Source organism: Camellia sinensis, chromosome 12 (genome assembly GCF_055761805.1).
Source record: "Camellia sinensis isolate YWXY chromosome 12, ASM5576180v1, whole genome shotgun sequence".
Classification (NCBI taxonomy): Eukaryota; Viridiplantae; Streptophyta; class Magnoliopsida; order Ericales; family Theaceae; genus Camellia; species Camellia sinensis.
In genome coordinates, this window is record NC_138972.1 from 134331052 (window position 1) to 134351383 (window position 20332).

General features: G+C 34.4%; 1 protein-coding gene and 1 long non-coding RNA gene across 3 annotated transcripts in view; one reads left to right on the forward strand and one right to left on the reverse strand.

Moving 5' to 3' along the window:
* The first annotated feature begins 250 nt into the window (after positions 1–250).
* LOC114269328 (uncharacterized) lies at positions 251–17638 on the forward strand. The gene is made up of 2 exons (XR_003631564.2): positions 251–399; positions 17275–17638. It is a non-coding gene; the product is annotated as an uncharacterized LOC114269328 (long non-coding RNA).
* Positions 9562–20332, reverse strand: part of LOC114267419 (cysteine-tryptophan domain-containing zinc finger protein 3-like) — a 66119-nt gene continuing 55348 nt past the window's right edge. For both annotated transcript variants that reach the window (XR_014347215.1, XM_082899937.1), the window contains one exon: positions 9562–9952. The gene's annotated coding sequence lies outside the window, so the exon portion shown is untranslated. The remainder of the gene's footprint in view (positions 9953–20332) is intronic.

Here is a 20332-nt window from a genome sequence, read left to right on the forward strand (position 1 = left end):
ATTAAAAAAAATTCAAAAAGTAAGTACAAATCTCGGTCTGTTGGCTTGCGGCCCAACCTCCCTAGTCTATTTGAGCCAGGTCCATTGAATAGGGCTTGGGTTTAAGTTTTTTAGCCATATGCCAGTTTGAACAAGGACTGCTTAAGAAACCAGTTATTTTAATAATTTTTATTTTTTTATGAAAAGATGTATAAAAAAAATAGGAAGAGTAATACGAGAATTCATAATAATTTTTTAATTAAAATACCTAACTTGGCCCACTCGAAAGTCGCTTAAATCGAGGCATGGGTAAGCTTGCGTGAGAGAGAGTCAACACCCACGTCTCTCGCTCTCTCTTTCATCCTCTCTGCTCTCTCTGGTTTACGAGATTCAGTTCAAAGATCCCACCAAAATCTGAAGGTATGCAATTATTTCTCAAAACCTTTGCCTTTCCTCTAAAATCCTATTGTATCATATTTTGTATCTCATTCTTTGGATTATCTCAGAATTTTAAACGAGAGTTAATGAAGCTACTGACTTATTAGTTTTTGGTCAAACACTTTAGGGTTTTTAGATAAACTTGGTTAAACACGTAGAGGGCTTACATAATATTGTTTTGTAAAATTTGTCATATTGTTTTATTGGCATTAGTTGTTGCAGTGCTAATTGTATTGTTCGAATTTTGATTGTAGATATAAGATGTTTGTAAAAATGATTTAGTTTGTTGCCAATTTAAATAGCATCTACTTCTATTATCTATATACTATTATTACTCAGCAATGAATAAAATTGAATTTTAAATCTTCCATCAACTTAGTAGAATTTTAATTTATTGCTAAATTCTTAAATATAACTTTGAAATGATAAAAAAGTCCAGTCCACAACAACACTGAAAAATTAACCAGGTGGCACAATGTTCATCCCAACCTCTCTATGGTCCCTCCCTCCCTACCATTTAGCTTCACAAAACCCTATTAGAAATTGGGCGCCCATGTGGCATGACCCTTTGAACCTTTTGAGCCTTATCCATGTAAGTTTGAATTATGAATTCAAAACTTATATGGATAACCACTCATGATATCTATATCTATCATATCAACTGATATGGATAGATTGATATATATGGTTATATATCTGATTATATATTTATATATTACATTGATATCAGATATACGTTATGTGGTTTTTACCCATAACCTTTTTTTCCAGACTCTCTCTAACTCTCTCCCATATAAGAACGATCTAGCCTTTGCACTGTGATTTGTGTGGGTGGTACTCATATTATAGTATCACTCCACTGTTGGTGTTCGTTGTTCGCATTATTAGAATCACGTGATTTATCCACGAGATTTTTTACTTCAGGTTCTAACACCTAAAGGTATGATCTGATATTTTTTACCTGCTGCGTTATACTTGTTTTTACATTGGTATTAGTGCAAATATGGGTATATTTGTGCTTATTTTTATGCTTTAAAATGTGTGTATATTTTTATATAAATATATATACATGATATATGCATGAAAATTAACAAAGGAGGAAGATGAAGTGTAGGGTTTCTGCACTTCCACTCTCATTAGGTTGAGAGTGTAATACACCTCAATTTTTATGTTCATTAAATGTCATTTTTGAGACCATAAATGTTTTTGTTGTGTAAAATGGACTCCGGCAGTACCGAAATTGGAACAGAAAACACCCTAGAAGGTGGCGCGTGGGCCGCAAGTGGGCACGTGCTTCCACGCAATGTCACGCACTGCCACGTGCCAGGCGCGCTTTGCCATGAGCTTTTGCGTCGTCTACGCGCGCGACTTGCGCCCTTTCACGCACGAGTTAGCCGCGCCGCTTCGAACCACGCCACGTGCGCTGCCACGCGCGAGCTGTGCACTAAGCAGCTCGCCGAGCGGAGCTGAGCCGTTTTCCGCGCCGGCTTGGCTGGTTTGACGGCTAGGGGTAAAGGTCTGTTTGTTTTTTTTTTTTTAAATCCAGAATTGCGTTAAATGGTCATAAGTAATTCGTTATAGCTTTGTTTTAAGCATGGTTGGGACTGTTAGACTCAAAATTAAATTTTCTATATTCTGTAAAATTTTCAAAATTTTATGAGAATAAAAAATATTTTTTCTGAAATAATAATTCATTATTTTTGCTTTAAAATGCATCTGGTGTTGCATGATTAAGTTTCTGGGGCTGCATTTTTTATTGTAGACTACTGTTATGGTTTACTATTTACTAGTATGATTGTTGCATTTTATCAGATTCTGAAATATTTATTTATGATTTCATGTGTGTTTATTAATTATTTAAAATTCTAGAAAATACCAGAAAATTTCAGAAGTGATATACTTTTTGTTATGGCATAATCTGAATATTAAATACAGCATATTGTTGTTTTTTGAGTAGAATTTCTAATATGTTGTGATTCGAATAGCATGATCATTTTTGTTATTTGTTTAAATTCCATTATTAATTGTAACATAGCATGAGTTGATTGTGAATCTACATTATGATACTATTGTATGGAATTAGAATATTTTATCATGCTTGTAGACATGCCATAGTCAGTGGGAGGTTATTCGGTTTAGAGAAATCTTTGTAGATTTACTCCCGAAAACTAATATTTTGTACATAAATTAAATTAAATTTTGGATAATTGTCACCTGTGGCGCAAGAGATGATTACGAGCATAGCAGATTTTCGTTCTTGCGACTTGCGTAATATTATCACTATTTAATTTAGATTTTTGTGGAAAAAATTTATTATGCTAATCAAATTTATCCCAATGCGAATTTCTCTCTAAATTGACTTAGCGTATGGAAGTTAGTTTGGTTGACCTAGACTTAGTAAAGATGTTCAAATGTGAACAATGTAATACTATTCTTTAGATGAGCAAAAGTCTTGAAGACTTTAGGTCAGACCTTAATTGGGTCAAAGTAAGGAAACATAACTCAAAGTCGCCGTAGTTTTGTTGCCTTGTTTGGCATAATAAAAACTAATGTGTGCGCTATGGTTAGTGGCACGCTACGTAGTTTTGGTTGGCGAGTTTTGGAGTTATGAAATTAGTAAGCCCTCAATAGATCTGTATATGATCTTGACTATTGAGCTGCGCGGATTGACTTTGTAATTTGACTTGTAATGATGTTGCATCATTGGATGAAGTAACATTCAAAAGTCACGTCATCCAAGAAATGCGAGCTTAAATGAATTAGTCATTAAGTGTAAGATGAGTAGCTAGTATGAGCAGTGTTTTACTTTCTATCAAACTGTTGGGAGTGGATGGAGCAAAATTTCATACACTATAATAGTGTGCATTAAAGTATCACTTGAAGTTAAAAGTTTAGCGTTTAGTAGCAGAAAAATTTATTAACACTAAGTAAAGAGATTATGGCCAAGTGGTTGCAAAATCTATTAGCATTGCCAACTTGTCTAAATCTGGACACTTACTATTTCTACACTTGAGTGTGAGACATGAGGAGGTGCTTCTTTGTATGGTTCCTTAGCGAGGCTAATGTTTTTGAATAACGTTTACCACTAAGCGCAAACGTTGCAGCATAGTAATGAAAAGGTCAAGGCCGACAAGGTTGTTATGACTCTAAGAATTTGATGCATCGTTTGTGAGAGCATTGTGTTGAATAAGACTCTTTAGCCTAATTCGCGCTTAAGTTACTTTAGGAGCTGTCATAGATTGATAGTTTATTCTTTCATTCTTGTTGATAGTAGAATTAATTGCAAGTAACTATGAAGCGAGAAATAAAAATGGCAAGAGGAGTATCGTCATCTTTCAACTAGATGCATTAAAGTGTATGGAGAATAAAATTGACTTGAAGGTGCAGGGGATTAGCACTTACTAGTTAAATTTGCGACTTAGGCACACTTGATATCTCCATGACATCCTTTTATGATCTAGTGAATATGAATTAGTTGTTGAGTCATTACCTAGTTGGGCCTAAACCTTTAAAACTTGTCTTCGAGAGCTCACACTTTAGGATGATTGGAATTAGTTTATGACGTTAGTCATGAACCGGTGGCTTATTATACTTAATCACATTATTGAGATGATGACAAGATGGTTTGAGTAGGCCCTCTCAGGCCCACTCGCTTGTGACATCCGGCTCTCATGTGAATGTATAACTTTGTTCACAATGGTTACGCACAAGTAAGTAGGAAAGCCGTAGAAGGTCATTTGTATTGGCGCATTTAGTCCACTATGATTTTTGTGAATGGATATGTGTAAGGGTATGATAGCTAGCCCCAAATCTCGACACATTTATAGATTACAATACGCATCTTAGTCAAGACTATTTGATCTCCCATAAGTCAAAAAGTTTTTGAATTTTTTTTTTTTTTTGACATTGCACATATGAGATTGAGATCAATTAGATAAGAGCTTTTGTGCTTTTAGTTTTGACCAAGGTGGCGAGTATCTATTTGAGTTATTTATTAGAAAGCTCTGTGAAGAGAAATAGATGCTTAGAAAATTGATTTTTCCTAGTACTCAACAACACAATGGTGTAGTAGAGATAATGAATCAAGTATTGTTAATGTTAGGTGGATGATGGCGCAAAAATGTTTCCCAATTGGGAATTGCACTTTAGTTTGTTGCCTATATCCCTGACTAAGTGCCCTCCATATCAGATTTTACACTCCATTTGAGTAATGGGTTAGCAGAGAGCCATCTATGGGCGATCTGTAACCGTTAAGCAACTTATCTTTATTTTATTTCTCATAAGGTTGTGAAGTTAAAGCCTAGGGTTCTATAGCGCATTATTGTATGTTGTCTTGTAAACACATAGAGTCATGTGGCGCATTATTGTATGCTGTCATGTAAACCCTTCGGGACATATGCATAAAGTTAAGCAGCTTTGTGGAAGTGTAACTAAGTCACATAAAGTTTTCTTAGTAAAGGTGACGTGAATAGAGTTTTGGAACTCTATAAGATAGAGAATTCTAAGCATAGCGCTCTATGTAGCCTAGTTGAGAATGAAAAAAAATTTCCAATATCTTAGGGACAGTGGGAGCGATGTGCCTACTAATGGATTACTCCACTAGAGAAGAATACTCTACATTCTTAGTTGCGTGGTAGCGAATGTGAAAATTTTCCACGTCATCACTAGGTGATTGAGAAGGAAACATTCATGATTGCTCGGTAAGATGATAAAGAGCCTAGGATAATGCCAAAGGCTCTAGTCCTCTGTTTTTAGAAAGTGGATCAATGTTGCGCGGTTTAAGACAAAGTCTTTAAGGATTAACCATTTCTATAATTTGGTTGACTTTCCATTAAGACGTGAAACTGTTCTAAAGTTATGCGCATTTTGGATGGTCATTGTTGAGGCATAAGGCTCGCTAGGTACCGAAAAGTCGCACCATTGAGAAAAGTGTAGACCATGAGAAGACTTCCTCCTGGGGAGTGAGGTTATTTTGACTTAGGCTATGATTAACATAAGTTCGGAACATTGATTTGTGGACATTGTGACCCAACTTCTTGTTGGAGAATTGGATAAGTAGATCCGTAGGGATTTACCTTCTGCTTTTATGTGAAAAGTTAGGAGCGCAAAAAGGTTGCTAGTTCCGATAAATCTTTTACAGCCTAAAACAGTTATCCTAATAGTGGTTCTTAGATTTCATCGAGCCATGATAGGCCAACGATGATCGATGAAGACCACTGAGGCATGATCAATGGTCCAAAAGAAGTTTTACCTTACTTAGTCATTATGGGCCAGGAATTTATAAGGTTGTCGCCAACTAGGATGGGCAATCCTCTGTTTTAGATATGATGGACATGGATGATGTAATTTATATGCTCGGATGTACGATCCTTAGGGATTGTTTTGGAAGAATTCCCGGTTTGTCTTTGATGACTTACATAAGGAATATCCTAGAATGATTCTAGATGCAAAAAAAAAAAAAAAAAAAAAAAAAAAAATTGCAAACTCATTGGCTTACCTATCGGTAAAAGCCAGAGCCTTAGCTATTGATTGAATCCTCGGATTGTCTTTGGGAGAAACAAATGACCTATATTCCTTGATTTTTTTTGTTGTTGTGGGAGCCTGAAGTACGCTATGTGGGCATATTCGGCATGATAAGTGTTATCTTTGGTAAGTGGTTAACTGAGTAGTTTAGACATTGACCTTGCTTATTAGACTGTGGATAGAATGCTTTACTAGTAGTATATAAATTTGCCCCTTGTAAGATTCAATGAGCTAGTTAGGCGCATCCAAAATGAACGCAAATTGGTCACCAAAATATCTTTAAAGAGGTTATTGCGCAAGAGGTAGTGATCTTGAATCACTTCATGTGAGGCGCACATGGTGGATTCCGTTGTATATACTTATCGCAAGAGTTACTGATAAGGCTTATGTTTGGAATCTAGAATTGCGCAAGCTGTGGTCATGTTTTTTTTTTTTTTAAATCGATCACTTATTTGTTGTGAAATGATGGGATGTTGACACTATTATGGTTTGTGTCATAATGATTAGCATATGATGATGTCAGCAAGCAAGATTGGCTCACTCACACGAGCAATCACCCTTGGCGCTTGGGAGAGAGCAAGGATGAGACTAGTGGTTTATTTTTATTTGGAGCCAAGAGAGGCTTAAATTATCCACTATGTATGTCGCCTTGGTTATAACCAAGATGAGGTCGTGATAAGGACCAAACATGGATGTTAGTACCCACTTTCCATGTTGTGCCTGTTATGATTAGCTAGATGTGAGATCTCATTTGGCGCTTGGAAGGCGAGCAAATAGAGAATTCGGGTTAGGCGCTAGAAAGTGACTAGACTAATATCTGTATGGTGTATCGAGTATGACGTCACTCTTTTTGGAAGAGTTACTCCACCGTAACATGTATTCATACTATATGTGCTTGGCGACCGAGTAATGAGGTGAGAGAATGGATCCTTGTTTCCTCACCGTGTGAGTCTTACGTGTCATTATTGATATGACTTTCATTTATGTACCCTTTTGTGACTTTTGACTATGTCATAAGGTAAGGGGTTAATGTTCTGCTACTTTGGTATGTTGCCTGCGGTCATGTATGATTCGGCCTTAAGGGACATCACTGGGAAAGCGGTCAATCATAAACTAAATGGCATGAGGGCAAAGAGAAGATCATCTAGTATTGCACCACTGTTATATATTCATTGCCGGCAACTCACACCGCTCTGTACGAGAGGCGGATTGAGTGTGAATATATTGCAAGAATTGAGAGGGTCAAACATGCTCTTTTGAGGGACTAGAGATGTTTTTTGAACCAGTGTAATTAGATGGGTTTGGGTTATATGAGACACTATTTCTATTCTTTTTGACTTGATGTCTCTATATTGGCTCATTTTGAGTTTCTAGTATAAAGCTCCCACATGCAGGTGTTTCTCAACGGTCGCACGGTTCATTGGCTAGTGTGTGATTGTTTAATATTTGTGGAGATTGAGATAGGGATGTGGCAGTGTCATGCCAGCTCATGTGCGAGTGGGAGATGTTAGAAATTGGGCGACCATGTGGCATGACCCTTTGAACCTTTTGAGCCTTATCCATGTAAGTTTGAATTATGAATTTAAAACTTATATGGATAACCACTCATGATATCTATATCTATCATATCAACTGATATGGATAGATTGATATATATGGTTATATATCTGATTATATATTTATATATTACATTGATATCAGATATACATTATGTGGTTTTTACCCATAACCTTTTTTCCCAGACTCTCTCTCTAACTCTCTCCCATATGAGAACGATCCAGCCTCTGTATTGTGACTTGTGTGGGTGATACTCATATTGTAGTATCACTCCACTGTTGGTGTTCGTTGTTCGCATTATTAGAAGCACGTGATTTACCCACGAGATTCTTCGCTTCAGGTTCTAACACCTAAAGGTATGATCTAATATTTTTTACCCGCTGTGTTATACTTGTTTTTACAAACCCTATTTTTTGTGAATAACCATCTAAAGCCCCAAAACACAAAGCTGGCGATGTGGCAATCCTGGTGATGTGGCCTGGGGCAGAACCATAGAGAAGGAAGGTCTTCAGTTGAATGTTACAAAGCTGAGATTTGAGTTTGAAATTCTTAAGGAGCTTTTGAACTGAAGAGAGGTGCATAGAGGGGAGAGAATCTATTTAACCATTGAGCCACCGCTAGAACCATTGAGCCGAGCTATTTGTGGTTACATCTGCGTTGGTGGTTATGGAGGGGATGTGATAGTGGCTAGTTAGGGAGACAGTTGGCAAGCTCATAGGTTGAGGCGGCTATTGGTATTAATACCTAAAACACAAAAAATAAAATCGCATAGAGTGAGATAAATTGACCAAGGAACAAATATATAATTTAGAGAAAAAAATGCTAATGTTTAGTACTAAAAAAAATGCTAATATTCACATAGTAGGCAATGAACTTTCTCATTGCTCAAAAGTATCTATGAAGATTTAAACAATTTGGCTTATTTTCTTGGTTCTTGATCTATTAGGAGGCTGAACAAAAAATAAATAATGCGTATAATTAACACTTATCCTTGTAGCATATTCAAAGTGATTTCTTTTGAAATAAAATGATGAAAGGTGGATGGAATAGGGGAAACTATAGGAATGGAATTTAAAATAAACAAACAAACAAACAAACAAATGAATTGGGGTAATTCGCTATACTCTCTTCCATATATAAGGTAAATGAAATATTCGTTGCCTTTAATAACTTGGGATTTTTGATGAAAAGCCCCTTCTATGGAGGCATTTTTGTGTGAAGCCCACCGAATAAAATAATAGTTTCAAAAGTCCCTCAAATAAAAAAATATGATGAAAAAGGCTGAAATGCCCTTCCATATAATCCAAAACCCTCGCTGAACCATTTTTCTTCTTTTCTATCTCTACATTACAGGTATCCTCTCTCTTTCCTTTATTTTCTCTCTTTCTAAACCCTAAACCCTTTTGATCTCCATTTTTTATCCATCTCACAAAATCAAAATCTTGAAATCCATCACCATCTCAGATTTGATGCCTATGAACTCATGTTTGAGATCAATAATTTCAGATCTGAGATAAAATGACTTCATATATGTCAAAAAAATGATAAATTGATATATTACAATAAAAAATTGAGAGTTTTTTGTTTGTTTGTTATTGATCTAAAGTAAAATTCGACTATAATTCATTTATCTAGCATGTACTCTATTTTTACAGCAGTAAAATTTTACTCTGGTTAATGAAAAATAAAGTTTATTCTCTTATGCATAGACAAACATTCAACAACACAGTAAAATTTTACTTTAAGATTCAGAGTAAATTTTACTCTGAAATACAGTAAAATTACCTAAAAAACAAATCAGAAACTGCATAGACAAACATTCAACAACACATTAAAATATTACTTTCAATTCAGAGTAAATTTTACTCTGAAATACAGTAAAATTTTACTTGAAGATTCAGAGTAAATTTTACTCTGAAGATTTAGAGTAAATTTTACCAGAAAACAAATCAGAAACTGCATAGACAAACATTTAACAACACAGTAAAATTTTACTTTCAATTCAGAGTAAATTATACTCTGAAATAAAGTAAAATTTTACTTGCATGTTAAGAAAACAGAACAGATAACACAAGAGTAAAATTTTACTCTCATTTTATTAAACAAAAACAGAGCACATACCAGAGTAAAATTTTACTCTCATTCTGTCAAACAAAAACAGAGCATAAACCAGAGTAAAATTTTACTTTCATTATGTCAAACAAAAATAGAGCACACACCTGATTGAACTCGACAAATCAACAAAAATAAATAAAAAATAACAACAGATTTATACAACTTTGCAACATAATCTCTCATTTAATTGAGAGCGTTGATCTTTGATGGCGAGATTGTGTATTGTTGACCAAGGGTGAGATCGTTGGCGATGAGATCTTCAGACTTTGAGATCGTCTTCATGGATTTCGCAGATCATCTTCACTTCACAGATCGTCTTCAAGATCGGTGTATGCATGAGCTGAGATTGTTCAAATATATGATATATATATATGAGGGCAATATGGTCAAAAAAAACAAAAACAAATTATAGAATGTCCTTATTGAGTTGGGCTTCTCTTACCCAGGTGTTTTTTGAAGGAGAATTCATTGAGTTGTCCTTTATCTTAAAAAAAGGCCCAAAAAAGGGGGTTTCACCAAAAATTCCTAGTAACTTCTATTAGAGAGTCTACACCCAATATGGAACACCCACATTGCAATGTAAAGCTTATAATTACATAAATGTTCCACTAGGCCAATCTGAACAATGGATAAACAAATAATCACTACAACAAATTATATTTTTGGCGACTAAAATGTTAGTCACCAAAAGTCATTTTTTTGGTGGCCAAATATTTTTACCGACTAAAATTCTTGTTCGCTCGTTTGGTTGTTGACTGATTGTCGGCAAAAGAATTGGTGACTAATTTTTTTTTAGTCGTCGAAAGTTTCCAATTAGCGACTAAAAATTTAGTCGCCCAAAAGAAAATATTTAGTCGCAATTTTTTTTTTCATCTTTATCTTTTTAGCTACTAATTTTTTAGTCGCTAAAAACTTTATTCCTTTTTGGCTACCAATTTTTTAGTCACTAAAATCATGATACTCCCTTTCAGCTACTAATTTTTTAGTAGCCAAAAATTTTCATTTTTTTTTTGGCTACTAACTGTTTAGTCGCCAATAAGTTCCCTTTTTATTTTTTGATTACTAAATGTTTAGTCGCCAAAAGCTCTATTTATTAATTTTTTTTTAAATGCACAAATTGAATATTTTTCATTGATTTCTAAATTATATGCATTCCATTATCAATGCAACCTGTAACCTGTACATATATAGAATAATACATCTATCAATTATAATCCAAATCTATTATCAATAATATCCATTTTATTATCAACTACCCAAAAGCTTTAACTTGTAACACCTTATTGCAAGTATCATATAAATCCATTCTAACCAAGTATAATCCATCTAAATTAAATATTACATACAAAAACACTCTATTTCCAAAACAAAGAATTGTACAAAAATAGATGTCTTCCATATACAGAATAAATGCTCTTCGTATACAAAAATAAAAATCCACAATAGCTCATGCAAAAGCAATCTGTAAAAAAAATAAAAAACCATTAGCACTTATTCAATAAAATTGACATTTCAAATTATAATAATTATAAAATTAATAATTCTAATATATTACACCCTACAAATTATACCAATTATGACAATTTAGTAGTGGACAATTATAACAATTAATAAATTAGGACAGCATTGGACTAATTTAATAATTATTAGAATGTTATCTATGGGATTCACAATGAAAATCAAGCAACTGGAATATTTACTATATAATTCTCCATTGAGTTGAAAGAGCACATTCTCCATTGAATGTGCTCATTCTCCGCTGAAATGAAAGAGCACATAGATATATATACACACAAAAACATGTATTCAAAAGATAGAATATAAGTTGTAAATTAACCCGCTCAAGGTCACCAGTGGCATAGTCACAGAATAGCAAATAACCATTTGGCTGGAAAAAGTAAAGTTGAAATCACATTACGAGATCATAATAGTAATATCAATTACAGATTTTCAAAATTTCATAGTGGTATTTACTAATCATTACCTTAAGAAGTTTTCTGATATTCAGCAACACCAGTGGCATCTTCTCAGGGAACACAACAGATAACACAAATATCTGCTTAAAAAGTCAGCTAGGTAACAACAAACATTACAGGAAAATCAAGTAAACTCAAGATCTGAAGCAAATGCTAAATGAAGCACTCCTAGAAGAGGATATTCGACAACACTATATTTGACAACACCAGTGGCATCTTAGTCTTATGTTTATATAAATAGATATCTCCAACTTCAAAATTATCTATACACAGCTCATCCTCATCACCACTATCATCTATTACATTCAGAAATGGAGGGAACAGTTACAGACTCTGCTAGTATTGCTTCTTTAGTAGATTACATCAAAAATAAATTCGGAAAGTTCAACATATTGGTAAGATTGGAAACAAACTAAATTGATTGAAACTAATTTTATCTATAGCTATCTAATGGGTAATTTGTTCACTAGCATGTATGGATGTAAATTCTTGGCAGGTGAACAATGCAGGGGTCAATGGAGTCATAATGGATGCGGAGTCTTTTACTAGTAGTGGGTTGGAGTAAGGATGCACCTAATTAATGGCACCAACAGTAAAAAAATTGGAATACAGAAAATGATATGTTCTCTCTGTTAATTTTTTAAAATGATTTACTGAGTCCAAAATCGAGGCAATAAGTTGACATAAAATATTTTTGAACCAAAATGGTATCCATGAATGTCTCATCAAGTGCAACGATCTTATGCGTAATTTCAGAAGGATTTTCCACAATATAACCATTATTCTCAAGTTTGGTCCTATTCTTAGGAGATGAATTTGGACAAACAAAAAGTAGTGAAACTTTCATGTGAGATGAATAAAGAATTAAAAAAAAAATGTTCATCCAATGCCATATTTCTCTGCCCAAATACTGACATATTGAACAGATTTTCCGATCAAAATTTATTCTAATTACCAGGAGGAACTATTTGCAAAGCTGTCTGCAACTCATGCCGATCTCTGCTTGCATTGGTATGCGAGTAATAAATTACTCTCATATACGCCACCTCCATGCATTTGTAGGCCAGAGCAGCAGCAGCAATGTCCTTGGATTTCTCATATTCATGAGCACAAAACCTATCAATTTAAGAATGAATAGCAAGAAGACAAAGGAGAGGAAAATTGCATAAGCTTTTCACATTGCACGAAGAAGAAATCATCCATCAAAAATACAAGTAAAAGTTACTTTCTACCCTTCGTTTCAAATACAGTTCTGTAAAGAGTGATGCATTACAAATAGTGGGAAATGATCCATTACCACGGCGAATATATAGGAAAAATTCCTTTCCCCGAACTGGTTGAACAATATATGCACATGGTTATAAGAGAGGGTATAATGGAACTATAAAATACTTAGAGAAGAAAATATAGAAAACAGTTGTGAATCCCAGAATGAGGTTTAGGGAATGCCTGTTCAGGTGGAGTGGCATTTTGAGCATTTTGACCTTAGTTGAAATATGCATTTTGACCTTAGTTGAAATATATAGAATCGCACTTTAAGATATAGGAAAGGGAGGAACAAAACCTCAACACAAGTTCAAGTATCTAGATTTCCAAACACACTAGTACACACATATGCTTCTTGGACAGATTGTCACTGAGACAATTCTACAAACCACTTTAAACAAATCACAAAAAAAGCATACATCCCAACGAGAAAAAGGTTGCTGATAGAGCTTTGAGTATTACTTACTCACAGAGTTTTGCTGTGCTACTACACATTTGCATTGACCGAATCATCTCGCCTTGCTTGGCACTCTCGCCATTGCTAGATTCCAATAAAGAGGCTCCATGAAGAAACTTAAGGGCTGCCTGGAAGTAAAGACCTGTACTTTCAACAATTAATCCAGAATTCTGCAAAAGATACCCAAGTAGTGCCAAGAGTTAGGAAGATGAATAAACCAATTCAACAGTTGAAGAGGGGAAAAAATCTAGCGACCTTAAGGCGATCAGCCGAGTGTTTAAGATCCTTTGCCTCCTTTACAATCTTAGTGGTAGCCTAACAGGAGGAATCTCTTCTGGCAGGAATTGTGGCATCCACATCCCTGACCCTATGGCCATTAATTGTTGGTTGTCTTGATCTAATCGGCTGATTTCCATTCTGGTTCTCAGACCTTTTTGTGTGTTTTGAAGCCTTCAATGCATCATCACCCTCAGAAGCATCAATTAACAAACTATTTACTCCATTCTTGAGCTCTATAGAGAGAGATTAACAAACTATTTCATCAATTAACAAGCTCTATAGAGAGATTCTTGAGCTCTTCATTAGACTAAATATGTTACTACTTTAATTTGAACCTCTACAGCTAGATGGAAAAAATCCAGAAAAAGTTATGGCATTTGACTTGAGCAAAAGTTGCCACCACTCTAAAAGAGTCGAGAGAATAATATATTAGTTATGGACATGCATTGTCCATTGACTGTTGCTTCAAGCTCTGCTGCAAACACATTCCGAAGGACTTAGAAGACAAGCAGAAGTTCAATTCAAATAAAGTTCATAATGCCTTTTTATATTGGTGTGGAAACAGGTGGTACAACCATGAGATGTCTCTTTAGAGGTTTTAACCAAAGTAACTTTCTTTGGTGGCCAAGGTAAACAGGGTTGGGATCACAAAATATTTATTAATTTCTAAGTGTAGTTCATAGTGTTATTTTATTGGGGTAGTTTTTTTGTGGAATTAAAATCCATTATTCATACTAATAAAGAAACATAATTTCAAAAGAGGAAATGGTCTCCTGAGCTTTCAAGTAATGTTTTTAATAAATATATGTTATTGCACCCTTTCAACTGCCAACCAAAATTCTCATTTCAATGTTCATATTCCTAATTTGTATGTAGTGTGGTGGAAGTCAAAACGGACGATGCTCCCTAATTAATAATTATATGTAGCTTGTATGACATAAATTCCTATCGGTATTGGTAAATGGAGATAATTGTGTGCTCTAATGAAAGAGTAAAATTCATAAGGATTAATACAAACAAAACTTGGAAGAAAAAGAATACCAAAAGGAAAACTCAATGTGAACTTTTTTGCAGGGAACAAAATACAACAACAATTGCAGAAGAAGAAAAAAAAAAAACAAAAACAAAAACAAAAAGAGCAAATAATATTGAAAAAATCAATCATATTCTTACCTCCCCTTATTGATAAGCTGTAGGCCTCCAAAAAAACAACAACAACAAACAAATAAACCTACAAAAACAATAAATGATAATGAAAAACAAAACAAAAACTACAAGAAATATATATATATATATATATAGTTTGCAGGAAGAGAACAAAAATTGCATATTTTCTATTTCTATTTTCATAGGCATATTATCAAACAGGTAGTATGCATAGGAAGAGGCTTTGCCATGAAGAGAATTTATGAGTTATTTTAGTGAGGCATATTATCAAACAATTGGTACGCATAAGTTATCCACACATTAACAAACACGAAAAACATACAAATCAGATATGAACATCTCAGTTGAAGACAAACAATGAGCATAAACATCGCCAACATGTATTGCAAGAAGACATAAGACAGGAAAATACACCGAGAGAGAGAAGATGAGCATACCAATTATTTTGTTTGCTACATGGTGGATGGCCTTGAGTATAGTGGATGGCGGTGGACGTGCAGTTCTCTACATTTATTCTTCGTTCGACTGATGAGAATGAGTCGTTTACGTAGCACACCATCGATGCTGCCAGTTGTCTTTCGTGAGACCACGTGGCTGATAGATTGCAAGCCCATACGGCTTTAAATTTGCATCAATGCACCAAGGATCCTCTAGAGTGAAATTTCCCTAAAGTTTCCTAGAGTATTACATAGTGTGGTTGAGATTTACTGGCAAGTCACATCAGAAAAATTGATGTGACTTGTCAGTAAATCTCAACCACACAATGTAGCACTCTAGGAAACTTTAGGAAAAAACCACTCTAGAGGATCCTTGCTCGCATCAATGGCCGTGGGCGCGCTGGGCGGTAGCGGATCTCTAGAGTAATCCTCTACAGAATGATCTCCTAAAGTGGATAATCGGACGGATCTGCTTAATACTCACCAAAACAACGACGTCGTTTTGGTGAGTATTTTGAAAGAAAAAAACAGAATCAGGGATTTCAAAAGGCATTTCAAAATTCCTTTTGATATGTATACAGACGGAGTGCGAAGGAGTTCAAAATTCCTTTCGAGAGTGCGAAGGAGTTCAAAGGAGTGTTTGGGGTTCAAAGGACGAACGGCGGCAGAGGCAGACGAAGCACAACGGAGGACGGAGGACGACGAACCACGACGGAGGACGGAGGACGAACGGGAATCTGAGGTAAACCTGAAATCGCAAAGTTAGGGTTGGATTTTGTTTGCTATTTCGTGTTAGGGTTTGGGATTTCAGCAAAATAAGGGTCTGTGAGGATTTTGAGGAATGTTTTGCAAACACATCTGCAACAGAGTATGGTCTTTGGAGAGTTCCTTCAGAGTATGTCATATATTAAGTGTATAGGCAGTTAAAGTATACCAAAACTAAGTAAACTTTCTGCTGTTGTGGTATGATCCTGTTCCTTCATTAGTTGTCATGTGTTTTCTTCCTTTTTTGCATCCTTTTATGTCCATTCTCTACTTGCTGGATCCAGAAATCTGTAGCACAGGCAAAAAAAATTATTAGAACTGTACCTTTTTAGCTCAAAGTTTTTCTTCCTTTTTTTTTTTTCTTTTTAAAATCAAAATGAACATTAATATTGCCTACTTACCCACTCTATTGAAATAGGCACTGTTATCCAAAATTTCATACATGTTTGCATTTTGTGGAAGGAGCATGCTTTGAATCACATCAAACACTGTAAAAACAAGAATGCTAACTAGATCCAAACAATCTATTGAAATACATGGTATGATCCTGTTGAAATAGCCATTTTTTGAAATAGCCACCAAACTAAACAATCTACTTACCCACTCTATTGAAATAACCATTTTTTTTCTGCATGATCCAACCAATCAACTCCATTGCTTTCAAAGAGAGAACTGAATCCAGACAAAAGCTTCACCCAATAGAGTGTAAACTGTTAAAGTAGACTAGTGTGGTTTTTAAATTTATAAAGCGAAAACCCAACCCTCGAATCCAACAGTGCCTCTTCTCTCTCTCTCTAAATTATTAATTGGTTCTAAGACATCACACAACTATGTTTCAGATTAATCATAAATTTTCATATCTCTTCATATTTTTAATTATTTAATACAAAATTATAAATTTTACTCTTTTTCATTAACACAATGAATATAAACCATTCACACTACACCACACCTGAGCCAAACAAATAACTTCTCTCTTTCTACTAGAATGGTTAGTCATTTACTACAACTACAACTATCTCCATGGAATAGGCAAATCACTTTGAAAATATATATAATATAATAATATAATTTAAAAAAAAAAATGTATTTTGACTCTAGTGTCTACACATATTAAGTGAAGCAAGAAGCTTCCATTCTTTTTTGCCCCTTTCTCTTTATAGAAGAAAGAATAGTTTTTATGTAATACAGCTATAGTCCTACTCTCTTTCTATTTTCTTGCATTGGAATTCTCAAGTTCGGATATCTGAAAGAATAGTTTTTATGCAATGCAGCTATAGTCCTTTATTGATTAACTGATTCTTGTCCATTGTAGACTACGAACGAGCACTGCAATTACTTCAGGTGGTTCGCAGATGATGACAACGACGACGATGACGACAACATTACCTCATCAATCCGTGCCAATGCTGGACCTCCGACAGATTCAAGAACAGAAGAAATTAATGATCTAAGAAGAAGGGTTGGTGAGCATGATAGAAGGCTTCAAAGGATTGAGAAGATTTTCAAGGCAATGACTTATGTCATTGTATTTTGTGTATTTTTGTACTTTATCATGTAAATGACTCAGTTCTTAGGTTTTGGAAATTTTTTTTGGTGCTTAAAAATCTGATGGTTTGCAAAAACAAGTGTGTAACATGTTTGATTGAGATGAAATGTTGAATGAATAGTTTGTGAAATCTATTACTTTAGGTTGAATGTTGTATAGCAGGTTTTTGAAATATTGTATAATGTTGAATGTTGAAATGTTGAATAATGTTGAAATGTTGAAAATGTTGAATAATGTTGAATGTTGAAATGTTGAATAATATTGAAATGTTGAAAATGTTGTATAACAAGTTTTTGAAATCTATTGAAAATGTTGAAAATGTTGTATAACAGGTTTTTGAAATCTATTGAAAATGTTGAAATGTTGAATGTTGTATAACAGGTTGCTGTATTATATGAAATGTTCAATGTTGTATAACAGGTTTCTGAAATTCAGGTTGTTCATTGAAGTACCTTTCTCACAAAAGGGGTCACCACCTTTGTTGAAATGTTGAATGTTGCATAATATCAACACTTTTCCAAAAGGGGTCAACCTGTAGGTGTTTCAGAACATGTTCAAGCTCTCTCTTTTTTGTGAAATAGTCAATACATATCAATGTAACAGTTCTGTATCACTCTAAAATAAGTCAATCCTATATATCATTTCATTAAGGCATCCAAGGATTGGCAAACATATATCAAATGTAAAGCACAAATTGTGCATCAAGGATTGGCAAACATATATCATGATGAAACATGGCAACCCACCGACCATACTAAATCCTACTGCAACTCTAACTCTATTTCAGCAAAAAAATCTGCAACAGTTTAACTGTATTTCAGCAACATTTCAACTCTACTTCAGCAAATTTTTAGCAACAAATTCAGCAAAATTTTAACTCCATTTGAGCAAAATTTCAGCAACATTTCATCAACTCTATTTCAGCAACATTTGAACCCAAATTTGAGCAAGATTTGAACCAAAGTTTCAACAACATTTGCACAGAAATTTCAACAAACATTAAGCAAAAATTAATCAAAAGTTCATCAACATTTGAACAGAAATTTCAGCCAAATTAAGCAACAATTGAACCCAAATTTCAGCAACATTCCAAGGATGGTATGAGCAAAATTTTAGCAACAGCTTCATGAAAGGTTTTCAATATTACATATCCAACAAAAAATTCACAAAAATTCCCAAAACAAAATAACGCTAAGATGTTGGCGTGTGATCCACATGCCCATGCCCACGGCCACGGCCACGACCACGACCACGACCATATAGTACCTCGAAAAAAAATAAAATAATATTACATCAAAGGAACCATAAAATAAAATGAAACTTTAAATGAATGAATGACAAAATAAAAGAAGAAAGGTGAAAAATAAATTACTTCACTACATGCGGGACTATTTGAGGTTTGCGAGTGATAACTACTTGCATTGTTAAGCAATGCTTGATAGGTTCCATGGACGGAATACATCGATGGCATTGAAAAATGCATATTGTGATGAAGAAAACTTGGCTGCAACAATAACAAACCCAACCTTCCTCCATAAGTATTATAGAAATCATATGCTTCTTGTTCTGTATCAAATGTCATGTGAACTCTAGGCTTCCAATCACACTCACCCCATCATTCTCATGATTGTTAGGTTCCATATCAATGTGCCAAGTCACTTAAAAAATAAAGAAGTGCTCAGTATTAGCATAAAAGCTGTAACTTATGTTTGCAAAATAATACAAACTGAATAAGATAATCAACGAAGAACAAATTGAATAATACAAACTAAATTATGGTCTTTGTTATGTATCACAATGTGGTTTTCATTAAGATGTTCACTACAGCAGGTATTCATTGTTAAATTCAGAAGAAAAAAAAAAATTGAATTTGCACTATATATGTTGCTTAATATATGTTCACTATCCAGACAACATGAGCATACAAAACTGAAATGGAATGGAATGTCATCAAATAGCAAATTAGTGAAAGCCATGTACTACTCCCAGAACCAAGATAGAGAAAGAAAATAAGAAGATATGCATCTAAGGTTGTATGTATATGCGAGCATGTGCAAGCAAGAGAGTCAAATGAAGCTGACAGACACTGAAAATCGCAAGAAGAAATTATCATTTCTACTACTTTTTTTTCCCAACTTGTTTGTTACATTACCCAATTCAAAAAATCTGTATCATAACTTTTTTCAACATTTTCAAAAAACCTATTGTATGATAACATTCAACATTTCAACATTTCAACATTCAAATTATCATTTCAACATTTCAACTTTCAACATTCAACACAATGTTATCATTGAATCTGTATCATAACTTTCAACATTTCAACTTTTTTTAAATCTGTATCACTGAAATGTTGAATGTTGAATGTTATCATTTCAACTTTTTTCAACATATTGAGATGAAATATGTTGAATGTTATCATAACCAAAAAATGAAAATTTCAAATAAATCAACACCTGCATAAACAAATTGAAATACCTAAGTTGGACATCCACATGTCCATGGAGTATGTTCGAACTTAAAACATATATTTAAACATTGTATGTTCTAAATACCTATTTTCTTCAATCGGTTGGAGCAGGGGCAACGGCCACGGCGGCGGCCGGACAGTGGCGACGGCACGACGGCGGCGACAGCGGGGGAACTGCGACGATGGGGCAACAGGATGCACGACGGAGCAGCCTCTCTAACTCTTCTTCCCTCTCTCCTTCTTTCGTTGTTTTGCTTCTTCCCGCTTGTCTGTATAGTTCTTCAGCCTGGGGGGAATTTTGAAATCGGAAAATTTGGTTTTTTTTTTTTTCTTTTCAAAATACTCACCAAAACG